This window comes from Diabrotica undecimpunctata, chromosome 1 (genome assembly GCF_040954645.1).
Source record: "Diabrotica undecimpunctata isolate CICGRU chromosome 1, icDiaUnde3, whole genome shotgun sequence".
Classification (NCBI taxonomy): domain Eukaryota; kingdom Metazoa; phylum Arthropoda; class Insecta; order Coleoptera; family Chrysomelidae; genus Diabrotica; species Diabrotica undecimpunctata.
The window spans coordinates 4,922,353-4,941,908 of NC_092803.1; the positions used below are offsets into that span (position 1 = coordinate 4,922,353).

Consider the following 19,556-nt stretch of genomic DNA (forward strand, 5'->3'; position numbering starts at 1 on the left):
GGTACGCTGGTGAACCAATTGTTAAAAAACAACTTGTAATGTTGATGTTTTGGTATCGAATCTGATAATTTGACAACCACGTTGCAGCTCATACTAAGATTTGGTGCTCCTAGAGGTACAATATTACTCTGGGAACCAGCAAACAAATTAAAGTCATAGCTGAATCCCGAAATACCACTCAGCACAAAGTTTCTGTAGCCCCACTTATGTGGTATTTTTGGGTTATACTTCTTTAGCTGGCTTCGCGCTTTTGTTGGTATAATCTGTTCGTCTACAGCTAGAAATTCTTCTTTCGGAACCATGAGTATTCGTTCTTTGATTTGGCTCAGAACAGATCTAATTTTGAATAATCTGTCCTGTCCAGGCTGATCATTTTCAATCATGTCATCATTGTTATTGAAATGCAAGAAACGTTTTATTTCTTCGAATCTGTTACAGCTCATCACATCGCTAACTGTTCTGTAGCCAATATTTGCATTCCAATAGTGTCTTGTTGATGGAAGTTGAATTACCGACGTGTAAATAGTAATTCACATAAATTGTTCTATTTCATATTTTTTATATTAGCTGGTTTATCTGGACGTTGTTGCACTGAGTATAAATTTGATTGGTCTGTGATATGTTCTATAAGACTATCAGGAAAGAGAAACTTTAAAAATTGGACCGAAGTTTCTAATTGTAAAATCGAAGAAGGTAAATTTTCAGAACCAGTAAATTTTGTATCATTTTCTGATCTTCTCAGATTTCCTTTCACCCAATTATGAGATTTCTTCCTTTTATATCGTAGTCTTTCAGACAAAGGGGTATCATCATCTGAGGAATCTGAGGATGTGGCAGAAATGACAATTTCCTTGACATTGCTTGGTAAATTTTCACGCTCCTCATTGTCACTATCTTGACACAATATCATCTCATTTGTGCCGTCTTCATCGGAGAGATCTGATTCTTTACTATCAATACTATTTGGAGTTCTAACTGCTTCATTGTACCATAAAAGAGTTTCGGATCCATAACTACAAAAACAATCAATGAGTCCATAACTTCATAGTGTGCCATATACAAACCCTTTTTGGGATTTTCGAGAGACTTTCAACATTCTTAATTTTTAGTACTTACCTAAGCAGATATCTAATATCACAATAAAATAAATTTCAATTTTTTCTCGCCGTAAAAAACGATTTTACTAGGAAAAATAACCTCTAACTTCGAGTACTGTTTCACGTGGTTCAGAATATGTGTCAGATATGGGCTGCCATGCATCTACGACATTTTTTTGGTTTGTGTCATTACTGTGTCATACATGTGTCTGTACTGACAAAAGCGAAGAACGTCTGTTACTGATGTTTTTTGTTTTTTGTGATAGACGATCTTAATATTTCTCCTTATTGCGAGTTTTTGTTTTTATATCAACTTTAGAACGCCAATTATGCAACCTGCGTTAGTCTTTTATTCCCATTTAAATACTGTTTTTTTTTTAATAACACTCTCCTTATGTGAAGTATATTTATAAACAAAATGCATATAAATTAACAGAAAAAATACAGGGTTTTAGTAAATACATGCAAAAAACTTTAGGTAGTGATTGTACACGAAAAAATAATGACAATTTGTCGTATAAACGTATGTATGCAAACGCTTGGTTTCCGAGATACGGGGGTGCTGAAATTTATCTTACAAACTAAATTTATTTATTGCTCTGAAACCCGTTGAGATATGCAAATGGAATTTGGTTTTTCTGCTGATATTATCATATTGTATTTCTTGGCTGTTGTATAGAAAATGTGTGTTAATCTTTGTAGCTCGTCTTCTGTCTCGGCGGTTAATGCGGCGTCGTCTACATAACATAATATTTGGATTTCTTTGTTCTCCATTCTGTAACTATGAACTTTACGTACTGTTTGTTTTATTTCGTCCATTATTATATTAAAGAGAAGTGGGCTTAACGAGTTACCCTGTCTGACTCCTCTTTGTACTGGTATATACTGTGTTAGTTTTCCATTTATCTTTGCCTGTATTTGATTATGGAAGTACCTACTTAGATGTTTTCGATGGTTTGTATAAGATTGATGTGTGTTTTATACAATAGATGTAAGACGTCTTCGACTTGGATGCAATCGAAAGCCTTTGTCAGGTCTATAAAACATAGATATGCTGGCTTATTGTACTCGATGGCCTTTTCTGTGATTTGTCTTAGTACAAATACGGCGTCTACGCAGGAAATTTCGGATCTGAATCCTTGTTGTTCATCTGATAAAGTTGTTAGTTTATTGATTTTGTTAGTTAGGACTTTTGTGGTTAGCTTAAGTGCGATGTTCAGTAGATTTATACCTCTATAATTGTTTGGGTCTTCTTTATCTCCTTTCTTGAACCTTGGTATCATTATGCTATTTCTCCATGCGTCTGGTACCTTGCAGTGAAATATTATAAGTTTTGTCATCTCTAGGGTTATACTCTCTTCTCCGTATACTAAATAGACTGTCATCTATTTGTTTCAGTTGTATCTTCTGTGCTAGCCTCCTTTGGCACATTTCTCTTATAAAGTCATTCCACAGTGATTCTACATTGAATTTTTCCTCGGTGATTTCCTGTAGAAAATGTTTTGGTGTTATTTTCATTCTTATTTTTGCTAGTACTAATGTGTGTTCACTCCCTGCGTTAAAATCCTACCAATTCTAAAAGAAAACAAGACTCAAACAACCGATATAAAGCCTCGGAACCAGACTATCTAATACAATAACATTAAACCAAAACAATTTCTTCTATTTTAATCAATTTATCACTTCTTTTCTTTAACTTTAAGAATTCAACTCTTCGCCTCTTTTATTGTCGGTTATAAGTCGATTCCTGAGACTATCGACATTTTCGACGAGAGTGAAATAAACTAAGGACTAACCCTAAATGCAAAAATTAAGAGGATTTAAATCAGGTGGTTGAGCGGGCCAATGTTTTGTATCTCCCTGCCTATTTAAACATTTGGATATACTGTATCTAGGTAATTGGATACATTAATATTAAAATGATCTAGAGCATCAGCATACATGAACCACAAGTCTTATTTCAGCTGTAGAGGAATTTCTTTAAAAAGAAAATAGTAAATTTTTTTCTGTAGGAAACTAAAATAAATTTCGACAGTTAATCATTATGGGAGGAAATATGGGTCGAACTGAATGATCACCAGTTACTCCAAGCCATATATTTAACAAAAACTGATGTTGAAAGTAGGCTTTAAAGATTCCATGTGAATTTTCCTCATCCAAATTAATTTAAGAAAAGCATGGACCTGTAATATACATGTTATATAATATATCATTTTTTCCACTTATCCCTTGGAGTTTTTACCCCTTTAAAATGGTTCCCCTCTAAGAACAAAACTTTTATAACAATTTTATTCACCGCTATTGGGGCTATTGTTTTGGCAAATAGAGACAGAGCATTTAAAACCCACCCGTCTACTGATCAGACGTAGAATATCGTTTCGGGTTTTTCTTTATTGGGAGGTGCTTTTGTTACACAGTGTTCGCTGTTGTCAAACCAACCTTTTACTGGAAGGTCGTGTATATCGAACCCATAAACACAATAAGAATAGACTAGGTATAGTGAACAAAATAGTGCAATGCTAAGCACTAGATCAGTGGTCTATCTATCTCTCTTTAGCACCTAGCATAATAAATGTACTCCTACCTCCAGCGTTTCACTACCACCCACCTATATTAGTTTGGTAGATCATACGCGTATGATAGACAAAGATAGCTAGACCACTCAAAGTACCGTCGATGTCTTCTTATCGTGGGGACTATCTCGTCTGGGTTGTTCTGCAGATGAGAATTTACAATCATAATATTTATCATTGCATAAAATATCGTCAGTGGCCAACGTCTACTTCTACGACCTACGTTATAACAGGCGCATTTTTGATCTAAATTGTCAACTCTCCCTTTTGTTGAATTATAAAAAATTTCTGAAAGTTTTTTATCAATAATTTGTATGTAGCTGTATGGTGTAGTGAAGACAGCATTATGACAGATTTGCAAAAATTCAGTGGGAATCTTTTTTGTGTTTTTTCGCACTGTTTACGTAGTCCACATTTTTTCAATTCATTGGCAAATTCCACTGATGAAGCTGATAAAAACCAGTTATCAGCCGTGATGTTTCGATTTCTGTTTACAATAGGTTGTAAAAGTTGTAAAACGTAAAGTGTAGGAATTGAGTTTTTTCGTATTATGAGAATCATCTATTCCAGCACATATAAACGCATTAAATAAATAATGTGTCTTGGCATCACACAAACACATTATTTTTATGCCATATTTATTGGTATAATATGGCATGAATATCTTATAAGTATCAAAATCTTCCCCTAAAGCCTGTAAGTATTCCATCAATAGTCATTAACTGACCACAGGCATAATTTGATTAGGAATTCACAATCATAAGGTTAAATAGTTCTGAAATAGTTGCAAGTTTATCTTCATTCTGGATGCGTTCATATATATATATATATATATATATATATATATATATATATATATATATATATATATATATATATATATATATATATATATATTGTTATGATATGTAAAATCGAGAAAAATATTGGTTTGTTTAAAAATATTTCAAAATTCAATAACATTAAAATAATTCAGATAAGTAGGATAATATCCAACAAACATTTCGAAGAAGGAGAGTTATTAATTTCTTGAATTACCTGTACTAAACAAAATGTAAGCTTTGCATAAATTATTTCTTTGTTATACTTGAGTGACCCGCATAATTTTAAGTGAAAACAAAAAGACAATTGAACGGGGTTTTCCAAAATACATTAATGCAGTGATTAGAGACAAATAGAAGAGATTTTAGAAAGAGGTTTTTGTTAGTTTTTAAGAATTATAGAAAATATCATTTGTAAATAAGTTTTAGGAAATTTTATAATTATAGGTAAAATTTTGTTTGTTATCGAAATGAAAAAATGGGGGAATTGTGACGAGTTTTGATTGGCGGAGATTGAAAAAGGTGGGATAAGTATGTAGGAAAAAGTTTAGCGAGATTGAGGAGAGAGAAAAGATATAGGCAGTTGGTTTCAAAGTCTGTAAGAGGAACAGTGATTGTTCTCTGGCGGTTCCTGAAATGTAGCAAGCAGTAGTGTTGAATGTTAGTGAGTTTTTGTGGAGTTAGTGTATCTGACAGAAGCTGAAGCAGCAAAATATTGTAAGTCATATTTCTCTACTTATATTCCAAGAGTCACTGTTCAGGCCAACGAGAGATTCAGTTTATCGTAAAGAGAAGATATTCCAAGAGTCATTTTTCACTCGGGCCAACGAGAGATTCAGTTTATCGAGAGGAGAAAGGCTATCATAATTTGAATGATTTGTGCTTTTGAAGGAGATCATTAAGGACGATATACTTGCAACAATCTGTGTAAGATTGCTGATTACATAGGGAGCGGTTGAGAGGAGATAATACAGTCTACAAGGAACAAGGATTTGGACCACTCATCATCAGAGAGAGATATTTTTGTTTTCTGCAGTTTTGTTCTTTTATTGATAACACAATTTTTACACGTAATTTAGAAAGGATATAAATATTTTGATTAGGAGAGTTAGAATAGTTTGGGATTTTGAGATTTCAATTAATATTGTTTGTACCATAAATTTTGATTGTTCACGTACGGAGAACAAAATTTTGAGAATCCTTATATGAGGCTTGTTTATTGAAAACGTTTGAGTGTGAATTATTTCATTATTTTTATTTCAATATATAGTGTTAGATCATATGTGTTTTTTATTATTCCGGTATTCTCTGGACCTTACCTTTCACATGTAATAGCATAGATATTGAAGCACGAATTTAACCCTGAGATAAAAGAATTAAAAATTGTGATAAAGTCATAATCATATCATTTAAATAATTTTAATTAATCAAAAAAATTAATTAGCTAATTATTGCTTGGCGCACCAAGACTTTAAATATCACAATAACTGGCTTCCAAAACGTGGGGCTTGAAAATATCGCAGCTTTACATTTGAAGGAAGGGAAAGAGATCTGGAATAAGTACAGGTGATCCAGAGATAAAAACATATAACATTGAGGGAATTTGAATTTGAAAGTATTTTGACAATTTTTCCAGGGAATATAAATTTGATTTATTGATTGATCGTAGTTAGTGGATATTTACTGCTATTGAATTATTTGATTTTATTTTCTTTACTAATCGTACATTTGATATTTATTTTGAATTATTTGAATTTTACTGATTGCATATTTGATATTTGTCGTGAAAATTTAATACATTTGAGGAGAAATATTGTCGTCTTCTGAAACATATAGAGTGTTGTAAAATTTCACATTTGGCGGGGACAAAAACAGTAACAAAAAGAAACAACATGTCGACCACAAGGAGTCAAAGCAAAATGCAAGAAAGGAAGGAGGATAACAGAGAAGAGGAAACAATTGTTGAAGAAGGATCGGATAATGAAGGAAATGTTACAATATTTGAGGAGAAAAAAGAATTATCAGGAATAGAGAAAATATTACAACTAATGCAATTACAGACACAACAAATAAAAGAGAATCAAAGGGAAACAAAACAAACAATGGCAGAAACAAAACAAACAATGGAAGAAAACCAACGGGAAACAAGACAAGCAATAGAACTAAATAACAGAAATATAGAGCAGCGTCTGGAAAACTATGAACAGGAAATTAAAGGATGTGTTGAGGGGATAAAGAAAGAACTGATACAACAGATAGAAGAAATAACCCTAAAGAATGCAAAACAAGAGACAGAGATTAAAGATATCCAAAATACAATGAAGGAGATACAAAATTGCCAGAGAAAGGAACTAGAGATGCAGAGAGAAGAAATAGAAACTAAAATGAAGGATATTAAGACTGTCCAGAAAAAGGAATTAGAAAAATTAGAAACAAAATTTGAAAACGTTTTACAAGAAGACATGCGAGAAATAGAAAGAAAAATGGAGGAAATCAAAAAGGAACAAAATTCAGAGGAAAGAAGGGAAATGGTCATCCATGGAACAAGCGAGGCGAAAATACAATTTGGCGGGGATATTCGGAAAACACACCCAGTACCGTTTGTTAAAAATTTGAAAACCAAATTACAACATATGAGATATTTTGACGATTGCAAAGAAACAATTAGAAACCATTTGAAAGAAGGAGCAGCGTTATGGTATGAAAGCAAGGAAGATGAGTTTGAAAATTGGACAGATTTTGAAAATAAATTTCTCAACTATTTCTGGGGGAAAAATAAACAGAGAAAAATCAACCAAGAGCTACAGAATGGAAAATATCACGAAAAAATGGGAATATCTGAAGAAAGATATGCTTTGCAGATATATAACAATTCAAAATATCTAGAATACAAATATTCTACCGAACAGCTGGTAGAAATGATCAGCAGACATTTTGAGGAAACGTTGGAAGATCACGTGATTTTGAGAAACTATCAAGATGTTGATAGTTTGTGCCAATTCCTTCAATTAAAAGAAGCGAAAAGAAAAGAAATGAGAAATAGAAGACAACATGACCAATATAATGGAGCGGAAAGAAGGTATTCATCAAATTATGACCAGAGAAACCGACATCCCAGATCAACAAACGAATATAGGCCGAGAAATTACAATAATTACAATAGACAACAAAATTACGATAACAGGAATGACACACAACAGAGAACATATGAAAATCACAACAGGAATAGAGATGCACAAAATCCTCCGAATAGGAATACTAACGAACAAAGGGACGATAGAAATAACCAGAGCTTCCAACAACAAAATAGAAGGGAGATGAATCATGTAGCAATAGGAAACGACAGACAAATTTCTAATTCTAATCTAATATTTTTAGATGCATTTATAAAACATAAAGCGATTAAAATTGTGATTGATTCTGGATCGGAGATATCGCTAATCAATAAAAAACTAGTAAAAGAATTAAATTTGGACAGATTTGTGTATAAGATTCCTAGGGTTGATTTAGTGGGTGCAAACAATAAAAATTTGACGACAGTAAACGAAGGCTTGGGAGTACAGATAAGAGTGGGAAACAAATTCCATATTATGAAATGTGTGGTGATTGAAGATTTAAATCATGATATGATAGTGGGAATTGATGAATTGAGGAAAAAAGATATCACCATAAATTTTTCGGAAAATAAACTGGAAATCAGAGCAGAACCAGACAACACAGGAGAAGAAAAGCAAACAGATAGGAAAACAAATTCTGGAAGGATCAATGCACAGGAAAAACGCAAAGAAATCGATATGACTGTAGAGGATAAACCGAAAGTACAAGAACAAGATCTAACAGAAAAGAAAAAGAGAAGGAAGAAAAAGAAGAAGAGTTCGAAAAGAAAGCAGGAAAATAAGATGGAGACCAGAGAAAAACAGGAAATAGAAGGTACAGAAGAATTGTTGGCAACCGATGATAAAACAGAATGGAAGCAGGAAGAAAAAGAAGGTATCATCAGAGAAATGAAAGGAATAGAAACATGGTGCTCGGAATACCAAAGGGAATTAGAGGATAAAAAGAAAACAGAAGAAAAAATGGCATTGATGGACGAGAATCCAGAATTTTGTGAAGAAGTATTATGGACAGTGAACACATGTGAACAAAAGGTGGATGAAAGAAAAATTAATTGTGGAAAAAACATGGAGAAGGAAATAGAGAAGATTTTAGGAAACCATGGAGATTTTGTTAATAAAGTAAATCAAGTGGTTAAAAATTATGAACTTTCTTTTAAGGGAAAATACTTGGAAAAATTTAAAACGAAAATATATCCAATCCCGTATAAAGACAGGCAATATACGGGGTATTTTAACATTCACGACATCTATCAATATCATGAATAGATTTTAATAACATAGTGAAATAATTTGATCCTAGAAAACTTTTGTCATTTTTAAAATTTAACAAAGAGTTTTCGGCAGATCAAATGGCGGGGATTTGTTATGATATGTAAAATCGAGAAAAATATTGGTTTGTTTAAAAATATTTCAAAATTCAATAACATTAAAATAATTCAGATAAGTACGATAATATCCAACAAACATTTCGAAGAAGGAGAGTTATTAATTTCTTGAATTACCTGTACTAAACAAAATGTAAGCTTTGCATAAATTATTTCTTTGTTATACTTGAGTGACCCGCATAATTTTAAGTGAAAACAAAAAGACAATTGAACGGGGTTTTCCAAAATACATTAATGCAGTGATTAGAGACAAATAGAAGAGATTTTAGAAAGAGGTTTTTGTTAGTTTTTAAGAATTATAGAAAATATCATTTGTAAATAAGTTTTAGGAAATTTTATAATTATAGGTAAAATTTTGTTTGTTATCGAAATGAAAAAATGGGGGAATTGTGACGAGTTTTGATTGGCGGAGATTGAAAAAGGTGGGATAAGTATGTAGGAAAAAGTTTAGCGAGATTGAGGAGAGAGAAAAGATATAGGCAGTTGGTTTCAAAGTCTGTAAGAGGAACAGTGATTGTTCTCTGGCGGTTCCTGAAATGTAGCAAGCAGTAGTGTTGAATGTTAGTGAGTTTTTGTGGAGTTAGTGTATCTGACAGAAGCTGAAGCAGCAAAATATTGTAAGTCATATTTCTCTACTTATATTCCAAGAGTCACTGTTCAGGCCAACGAGAGATTCAGTTTATCGTAAAGAGAAGATATTCCAAGAGTCATTTTTCACTCGGGCCAACGAGAGATTCAGTTTATCGAGAGTAGAAAGGCTATCATAATTTGAATGATTTGTGCTTTTGAAGGAGATCATTAAGGACGATATACTTGCAACAATCTGTGTAAGATTGCTGATTACATAGGGAGCGGTTGAGAGGAGATAATACAGTCTACAAGGAACAAGGATTTTGACCACTCATCATCAGAGAGAGATATTTTTGTTTTCTGCAGTTTTGTTCTTTTATTGATAACACAATTTTTACACGTAATTTAGAAAGGATATAAATATTTTGATTAGGAGAGTTAGAATAGTTTGGGATTTTGAGATTTCAATTAATATTGTTTGTACCATAAATTTTGATTGTTCACGTACGGAGAACAAAATTTTGAGAATCCTTATATGAGGCTTGTTTATTGAAAACGTTTGAGTGTGAATTATTTCATTATTTTTATTTCAATATATAGTGTTAGATCATATGTGTTTTTTATTATTCCGGTATTCTCTGGACCTTACCTTTCACATGTAATAGCATAGATATTGAAGCACGAATTTAACCCTGAGATAAAAGAATTAAAAATTGTGATAAAGTCATAATCATATCATTTAAATAATTTTAATTAATCAAAAAAATTAATTAGCCAATTATTGCTTGGCGCACCAAGACTTTAAATATCACAATAATATATATATATATATATATATTCGGTTTTTTATAACGTCTTACGACGTTGTCCGACTCCCAAACGCCACTGTATTGAGTTAGGTCTTCGTCCAGATTTCGAGCGCTAATCGCTTTCCTAACTCCCAGGTTCCAGCTCTGTGGTGGTCTTACCCGTTTCCTCTTCTCTGGGGGTTGCCACATCATCGTTTTTTTAGGCAATCTTTCGTCCCCCATTCGGCTCACATGCCCAAACCATATGAGCTGTTTTCTCTCAATATCCTCAACTATAGTGCCCTCTATACCCATTTGTTGTTTTATCACTTCATTCCGTATTCTGTCGGCTCTTGATATTCTCATCGATCTTCTGATGGCATCCATTTCCGTGGCTTCGACCTTTTTCTTATATTTTTCGGTTATTCTCCATGTCTCAGCTCCATAAAGTAGGCTAGTTTTAACCATTGTCTCATAGATGTTTCATTTTCTTTTCTTTGATATTTCTTTACTCCATAGAATTCCGTTCAAACATGCTATAGCTCTTCGTGCTTGTACAATTCGATGTTCTATTTCTCGTTCGTGTTTTCCACTACGGTCGAAGATGACGCCCAGGTATTTATATTCGTTGCATGGATTTATTTTTTGATTGTTATCGATATCGAGTTGTTCTGCTTCAGCTCCAATTAAGAGGTATTTTGTCTTTTCTAAATTGATATTTAATCCCCATTTCTGGTATTCTTCAATTAGTTTTCTAAGCATGTATTCCATGTCATCTTTGTCATTTGAGATTACCACCTGATTATCTGCAAACTGTAAAGTATATATGTAATCCTGATCGTTCAATTGTATACCCATTCCTTTGACTTTCCTTTTCCATTGTTTCAGAGCTGCAGAGATATAAATCTTAAATAGAGTCGGAGAGATACAACATCCTTGTCTGAGACCCTTAGTAACTGAAAATTTTTCAGCTAAGAGGTTACCGAATTTTATTTGGGAGTTTGAACCATAATATAGATCTTTGAGAGCACTAACCAATGTTTGATGTATGTTTGATGTGCCCAGGACTTACAATAGTTTATTTAGCGGGACTGTGTCATATGCCTTCTCAAGATCTACAAAAGTCATATGTAACTCTTTATTTGTCACAATTTTCTTTTCTATAATTTGTTTAAGACAGAAGATGCGTTCATTTCTCGTGATACTATTATCACAGCTCAATGCAGCGCATAAGAAACAAAAACGTTTCAGTGTCATAGTGGCGTGAAAAATGTCCCGATCCGTTAGATATGTGGCCCAAAACGAACTTACATCTTCATTATTTGATTTAAAAGCACCAGACAGCAAAAGCAAACCAACGAAGATTTTCATTCCTCTGCTGCTAAAAAAGTTATTGCTAATAAAAATATTCCGTATTTAATTTTTTTTTAATTTAGATATTTTCTTCTAGTTGACAATACTTAAAATAATTTCGTAAAAGAAACTTTTTTAAAATATTAGATCTCGGTCTGACACAGTTACGATTACATTATATAGATGTCCGTAACTGATAATCCTCCATCTTTAGTCCAATGGCACTGTTGAGTTGAATTCTTAGACCATTAAAGCTTATTGAATCCAACAGAAAACATCAATAAATTGTTCAGTTTTGTCTAGTTCAAACTAGATGGCGATGCGAACGGCTTAGATATTTAAAAGTAAACATGCAAAAAACAGTTCAAAATCAATAACATTTAAATTTCAAATATACATTTTTTAAACTTTTGGTTTTAATAATATTAAGATGAATAAACTTCAATTTTGTCAGAGGAAGAACTATACTTTAAGTTAACAATTAAATAAAATTAATAATTAATCTTGCATATTTATATTTCTAACGTAAATTTTTTCAATATTTTTTCTAGGAACGAATAAAGTTGAGACTATGTCACTTAGCGGTTATATTATTATTCTAATACGACCTGTTGTTAGCATAGATATTGTGGTTAGTCCCGTAAACCACAGCTATTTAGTGTAAAGACCGCTCTTTCACATATTGTATCTAACTTTTGTAAATGAACCTATATAAAAGTAGTCTTCCTTTGCATTAAGGTACAGTGTAGAATCTCACTAATCTGGCACTATAAAAAACAGAGGAGTGCCGGATTATTGAAATCTTAATATTAATGGATTTTAAAAATAAAAAATTCGTAATAAATAAAATAAAGCATTTCATAAACGGAATAGGTACAACATATTATGCATCTGTGTTCTTGTTCCACACGTTTTTTATAACTGTAGCCTATCTCACATTTAACTATTCTCCGTTCATAAATTGTTGAGAGCACGAAATGTGCCTCAAACTCATAAAACGGTCGTAAACCATAGGCGTTCCTGAGGTGTTTATTCATTAAATAGTAATATAATATTTTTTATTACTGTTATATATATATAATATTAATAATATTTTAATACTAATATATTTAGCAAAAAAACAATTAAAACTTTCAAGGCTAATGTTATGTAATTATATTATATTAATAAAAATAAGAATTTAACCATTAACAATTTTATAAATAAGAATACCTTATCTCTTTGGATATTTCAATACTAATCTTCGCGTTTAATCACTTTACTAGAAAACCTGGAATTCATATCCGAAGGTACTATTCGTTGCAAGATAATTAGGATGGAATTCCCCAGATTTTTAATAATATAATGGGTATGCTTTGGCCACGTGCCTCGTTTGTTCAGTTTATATTCGAAACTTAACTTAAAAGGGTGAAGTTATTACGAACGAAAACAATTTTTTGTTTAGTACGTTTTTGATCGCATGTAATTTACGGCTCGTCGGTGTGTCCGCGTCTACGGCAGTAATTAGCGTCTCGAATATTTCTTTTGCGAATTATATGCAGTGCGTAAGTGATTTTTTATTCCATATACCTACGAACATATACGTACCTTTCGCTCGTGCTCGTTTTGTTGGATTGTTTGTGATGGCTTCATCATCAACATCATCAAATTTTACACCGGTACTGTTGCGTACACTCAGTAAGTCTGTCTATTCACCAAGAGAGAAGACTATTGTCCTAAATGTTCACGATGCTCTGGTTTCTCAGAATCCCACAAACACTGTTCGCAACATAGTCGAAAGTTGTGCCAACATAACTGGCGTAGGAGAGTCAACTATATATAGGTTCCTATCAGAAAGAAAAAAACACGGTATAGCTAACCCAAACACAAACGAACACTTAAAGAGAGGGAAAAAGCGTATTGAAATTGATGAATTTGCCAAAAATGGTATTCGAAGGAAAATTCATGGATTTTTTTTCAAAAAAGAAATACCAAACCTAAACAAAATTTTACAAGAAGTTAGGGACGACCCGGATTTGCCTCATATCGCACGAACTAAATTGTGGCAAGTTTTAAAAGAATTAAATTTCCGGTGGGAGAAATCAGACCGAAAATCACTTTTGATTGACCGGGAGGAGATAATATATGTTGGGGAAGAAATTATCTAAGATCCATACGAAAATTCCGGGCTGAAGGAAGGCCCATCTTCTACCAGGATGAAACGTGGGTAAACTCAGGTCATACTCTAAAAAAAATTTGGTCAGATAAAAATATATTAAGCTCCAGGCAAGCCTTTATGAAAGGTTGGTCTACTTGTATCTCCCCACCTTCTGGTAAAGGCAGTAGATTAATAATTTCTCACATTGGCAGTGAAAAAGGATTTGTTAAGCATGGTTTGTTGGAATTTCAGTCCAAAAGCACAAAAGACTATCACGAGGAGATGACAGCTGATGTTTTCGAAGAGTATTTTGAGCAGATGATTGAACACATACCACCAAATTCAATTATAGTATTAGATAATGCACCTTATCATTCACGACTAGTAGAAAGACTTCCAACGACTGCATGGAAGAAACAGGATATTCTTGACTGGCTGCGGAATAAGTATCTGCCTTACGAAGATGGAATGGTAAAAGCAGAACTTCTAAAAATTGCCCGGCAACACAAATCTAAGTTCAAGGAATACGTAGTTGACAAAATGGCGGAAAGGCGAAACATTACAGTCCTTAGACTTCCACCCTACCACTGCGTAATAAATCCAATTGAACTCATTTGGGCACAAATGAAAAGTTATGTGGCTAGAAAAAATACGTTATATAAAATACAAGCTGTACGTGAATTGTTATACGAGTCTCTACAACATATTACAGAACAAAACTGGAAAGATGCAGTAAGGCATGTAATAGAAGAAGAACAAAAAATGTGGGATCTTGATAACATAATTGATGCGACCGTAGAGACACAACCGCTAATTATTAACCCTCAAGATGACTCGGATTCCGAAGTTGATCCTATTTATTTTGAATTTGAATAGTTTTCTAATCGTAATTATATAAGGTAAGTAATAATAGTTGTAATCGTAAGGTATTAAAGGGAAAAGGCGCAAAATGTCGCCTGTCAAAATGTTCAATGTGTTTTAAATGTATTCATTTTTTTTTCAAATCCTGAGAAAACTAAACAGCATTTTTGAAAAATTTAAAGGCAGAATGAAATATTTTTTAGAATAAATAAAAACTTTCTTTTGCATGCAATATTTTCAATTAAAAATTATACCATATTTTCTCTTTTATTTTCACCCCTGTTACATAACATATTAAAATAAACATTGTAGAAGTTTTCAGGGACTTTCTGCCCTGAGTAATAATGTAATCTTTCATTCTGCGTTTAAATTTTTCAAAAATATTTATTAGTTTTCTCCGGATTCGAAAATAATGGATACATTTAAAACACATTGGAAATTTTGCCAGGCGACATTTGGCGCCTTTTTCCTTAATTAAATAAATGTATCTTTTACAAATGGCAAGAAACTTTTTATTTTTGAATAAAATAAATAAGTTTTATTAAAAAATACAATTTACATAAGTACAATTTAAAAAATATATTTATTTAGTTCAAATAAATGTTTTAATCATATACTCTATGACACTGGTCGTTCATCTCTAACCATTCAAAATACCTCCGTAATAGGATTATAAGGTATTGTATTCCTTCAGATATAAGGTGGGTTAGTCGAAAACGTCTTAAACCGTCAGTTTTAGGTTGGTTTTTACTATTATATCATATTACCTATCCTCTCTGTATTTCAGTTTTCTAATTAGGGTTAAACTTGTAGTGAGCTATCAACAAATTGTGAACCGACTGTATTTGGGAAAATTGTAGTCCTCGTTTAAAAATCTTTTCTCGCATGTTTCAAAAAATTGTATTTAATATCTTTGACAGATACGCCATTTCATACGTCAGTTGTAGTCATTTTTGGATCTAATATTTCTACTAGGCTTTCTTCATCTTTTTGTACTGCTTTACATATTTATTCATGTTATAATTTGTCTTGTTTCTATCTTTTCACACCAACAATTTAAATCTTCTTCACTTGTCTCGAATCCTCTTTCTGACAAAATTTGAAACATAGATTATCTTCAGGATCACATTTTTTATATTTATTGTTATAGAGGTAGGTCATATCTTTTTCCATGGTAGGCGATATCTTTTTCCATGATGATTGAAGTAAGTTAGGTGAAACAGAGCTCCATGCTTGAGCGGGAGAGAATAAAGGCTCTGCGTTATTTTACTCTGGGAAATAATATTGGATAAACAATTATTTATCTATATTAGACTTTATTTATGGATAACATTTTGATCCATCAGCTGCAATAAAAGTGTGAAGTTTGGTGTTAGGAAGATGGTTTGGATATTCCCATCACTTGATCTAAGTTCTTGTTCAGTTGGGTAAAGGTTTCAAGCACGAGATGGATTTTTTTAATAAACTTCGTCACGTCCGAAGCAAATTCTATTTGATGAATGGAATCATTGACTAAACACCTCTCTCGTGACTCAACTTTTGAATTGTTGTAGCAGACTGGCAGATGACTAATTTTTAAAGCTCTAGAATTTTTAGCTTTACGAATCACTAACAAATCATACTTCTCTGTTGCAGTAGAAATTAAACAATTTTTCACCCGATATAGTTAACGGACGTATACCAAATTGCTTTTTAAATTTATCCAGCTATCCAATATTGGCACAAAATTATCTTTCTGTGCAATTTTCTATAAAACTAAATCACTTTTGCTTTCCAGAATTTACCAGATTCCTGTGGTAAAGAAGCTAAAATAGCTAGTTGTTAATTCTTGACATTCACGTGATATTCACGTGACAACTTCCATATTATAACAAAAAAAGCTGAGAAGAAGATAGCATATCTGGCCTGATTATTGTCAAACACAACTGTTATAATAAAAAGGGCCAGTTTTTTGTTTATTTAACTTTATTATGATTTAGAGAGCTCCAGAGTCAATATCAGTAGTTAGACAAAAAAAATATAGGCAGATACTTGAGAGGGCAGGCACAAAGAAAAGATCTATTGATTTTGGTCTCGGTTTACCACACGGTGTCAGTAGCTTCGCTACAAGTTATCATCAGAATTCTTCTACTTTCAGTGCCTATTCGTTCCGAATATTGGCAATCATTCTGGCTATAATTATTTTATTGACTGATGCTTTAAATAGATTCGTTGTTGTTGTGGAGAACCATTTCCTCAGGTTCTTCAACCATGATATTCTCCTTCTCCCAATTCCTCGCTTTCCGAATACTTTACCCTGTAGGATTACCTTCAGTAATCTGTATTTAGTGCTGTTTCTCATTATATGTCCGAGATATTCCAACTTTCTCCTTTTAATGGTATACATCACCTCTCTTTCTTTGCCCACTCTTCGTAATACGGTCTCGTTGGTTATCTTGTCTGTCCATGATATCCTTAGAATTCGCCTGTATAGCCACATCTCGAAGGCTTCAAGTTTTTTCTCCATTGCTTCAGTTAGTGTCCAGGATTCAACTCCGTAATACAATATTGAGAAGATATAACATCGTAGGAGCCTTACTTTTATCTCCAGATTAAGATTGTGGCTTTTAAAGAGTTTGGCCATGTTATTGAATGCACTCCTAGCCTTCTTTATTCTACATTTTATTTCCTGTGTGATCCCATTGTTCATTTACTGTTGTTCCAAGATAGTTATACTGTTTTACTCGGTCCACTGGTGTATTATTGATAAGTAGTTGAGCGTCTCTAACTTTATTTTTGCTGATGATCATAAATTTATTTTTTGTTATATTTACTTGAAGTCCAAATCTTTCACTTACTTCATTTACTTTGTTTATCAGTTGCTGTAAACTGTTCAAACTGTCTGCAAAAATAACGGTGTCGTCTGCATAACGGATGTTGTTTAGGCGTTATCCATTTAGAAGTATTCCATGTTCGCATTTTTCCAAGGCTTCACTAAATATTTCCTCTGAATATAGATTAAATAATATAGGTGAAAGTATACAACCTTGTCTAACGCCTCGTAGAATCTGGATCATTTCCGTTGGTTCACCTCCAAAATTCGTTCTTATTGTGGCTGATTGGTTCCAGTATAAATTTTGTATTATACGCCGATCTTTATCATCCATTTGGGCTTTTGTTAGAATATCCATCATTTTTTGGTGTTGAACTGTATCAAATGCATTTTGGTAGTCCACAAAGCAGGTGTAAATATCGCAAGTCATATCTCTGCATCTTTGAAATAATACTTGTAGACTAAACAGTGCATCTCTTGTACCTACGCCATTCATGAATCCAAACTGTGTGTCTTGTATTCTCTCTTCGCATAGCTTGTATATTCTACGATGTATAATTTTAAGAAAAAGTTTTAATGTATGGCTCATTAGACTTATTAGCCTATATTCTCCGCACTTTTTTGCTCCCTGTTTCTTTGGTAAGGTAATAAATTCTGAAAGTAGCCAATCTTTTGGGATATTGCCTGTGTCATAGATATTATTGAAGATTTTACATAGTACTCTTAAAGATTCATCATCAAGAAGTTTAAGAAATTCAGATTGTAGTCCGTCTGGTCCTGGAGCTCTACCTTCTTTTAGTGATATTATATATATATCACTAAGAATCACTATATATTATATATATCATCAGAATAGTTCCCATGAATTTTATGGCTGAATAAACAGCATTAATATTCAACAGAGCAGGGCACAACAATCTTGAACTTATAAAGAAGGCAGTACGCCAGACAGATCCTTTGAAATGGCAGAAATAGTGGGATGCAAACCAGAAAAATGAACAATGGAGAAATATTAACTCTTAGATGAAATGCAAATATAAAACTAGGGACTACTAACTGACATAGCTGCTCACTGGTTAGGGAACGTTCTAAGCATTGTGTTGTGTCGCCACATGTGTTGCAACGATCGAAACACTGCGGAGCATACTGTCTTTGTTTGAGAAGATGATACAGAGAGCGGCAGGATATCAACCTGCTCTTGTAATGGGTACTAACTCCGGATAATAAGCAGCATGACCAGCAGTAAACAAAAAGAGGAAAGACAAAGGCAACGCGACTTAAGAGAGAAGCATACAGGCAGTCAAAGGTATCTGAGATTACATAGACGAAATGATATTTCCGGATGCCTAATACGCGATGAAAAGAAGAGTTTTTTATTGATTGATTTATAGCTTCTATGTAAACTTGGTATTAGAAAAACGACAAACGTTTTAACCCTATTATAAATCAACGTTCAGCTACGCTACTTTTTATGACTCACCGTATAGCAAATTTGCTTAATAAACTGTTTTTGTATTCACTTTCATTAAATCGAGCCACGATCTTACGGAAATATTTTGTATCAAATTTGAACCTCTAGTAGAAAATAGAAACTAGTGTTACACTTTCCCTTTTATTCGTTTATTTTTGTTTCTATTAAATTTAAATTGTATTCGGATGTGTAAATTGGTTTGCTTGTTAGTAGCATCCTATAATTATTATGCATCAATACGAAAATAAAAGTTGTTGCTTTCGTTTTTTTAGTTAATGTTGTCCGGTGATTTTTTTGGTTTTTTTAATAAGTTGGCTTTCTGGTAGAGTAGACTTAGCCATTGCATTACAGCAACTAAAAGATTTTATATATTAAGTTTTCAATTAAATGTTAGATAAGACAGCTGGTGTGGTGGTGTATATTATTGACTTGTTGTAATATATTGTCTAAAGCTAACTTAATTCTTCAATTAGTCGAAATACCGCAATAGCTATAGAGTTCAAGAACTGCCAAAGAGTGTTTCGGGATTCAAAAAGATCCTAAAATACTTAAAAAATAAATAAAAAAATAAG

The 19,556-nt window shown here is 32.7% G+C and overlaps 1 protein-coding gene across 1 annotated transcript in view; it reads right to left on the reverse strand.

The window, feature by feature from the left end:
* The window catches only part of LOC140445583 (coiled-coil domain-containing protein 170), a 91,019-nt gene extending 71,992 nt beyond the window's left edge, over nucleotides 1-19,027 (reverse strand). The window contains exon 1 of the mRNA XM_072537757.1: nucleotides 18,994-19,027. The gene's annotated coding sequence lies outside the window, so the exon portion shown is untranslated. The remainder of the gene's footprint in view (nucleotides 1-18,993) is intronic.
* Nucleotides 19,028-19,556: the final 529 nt, after the last annotated feature.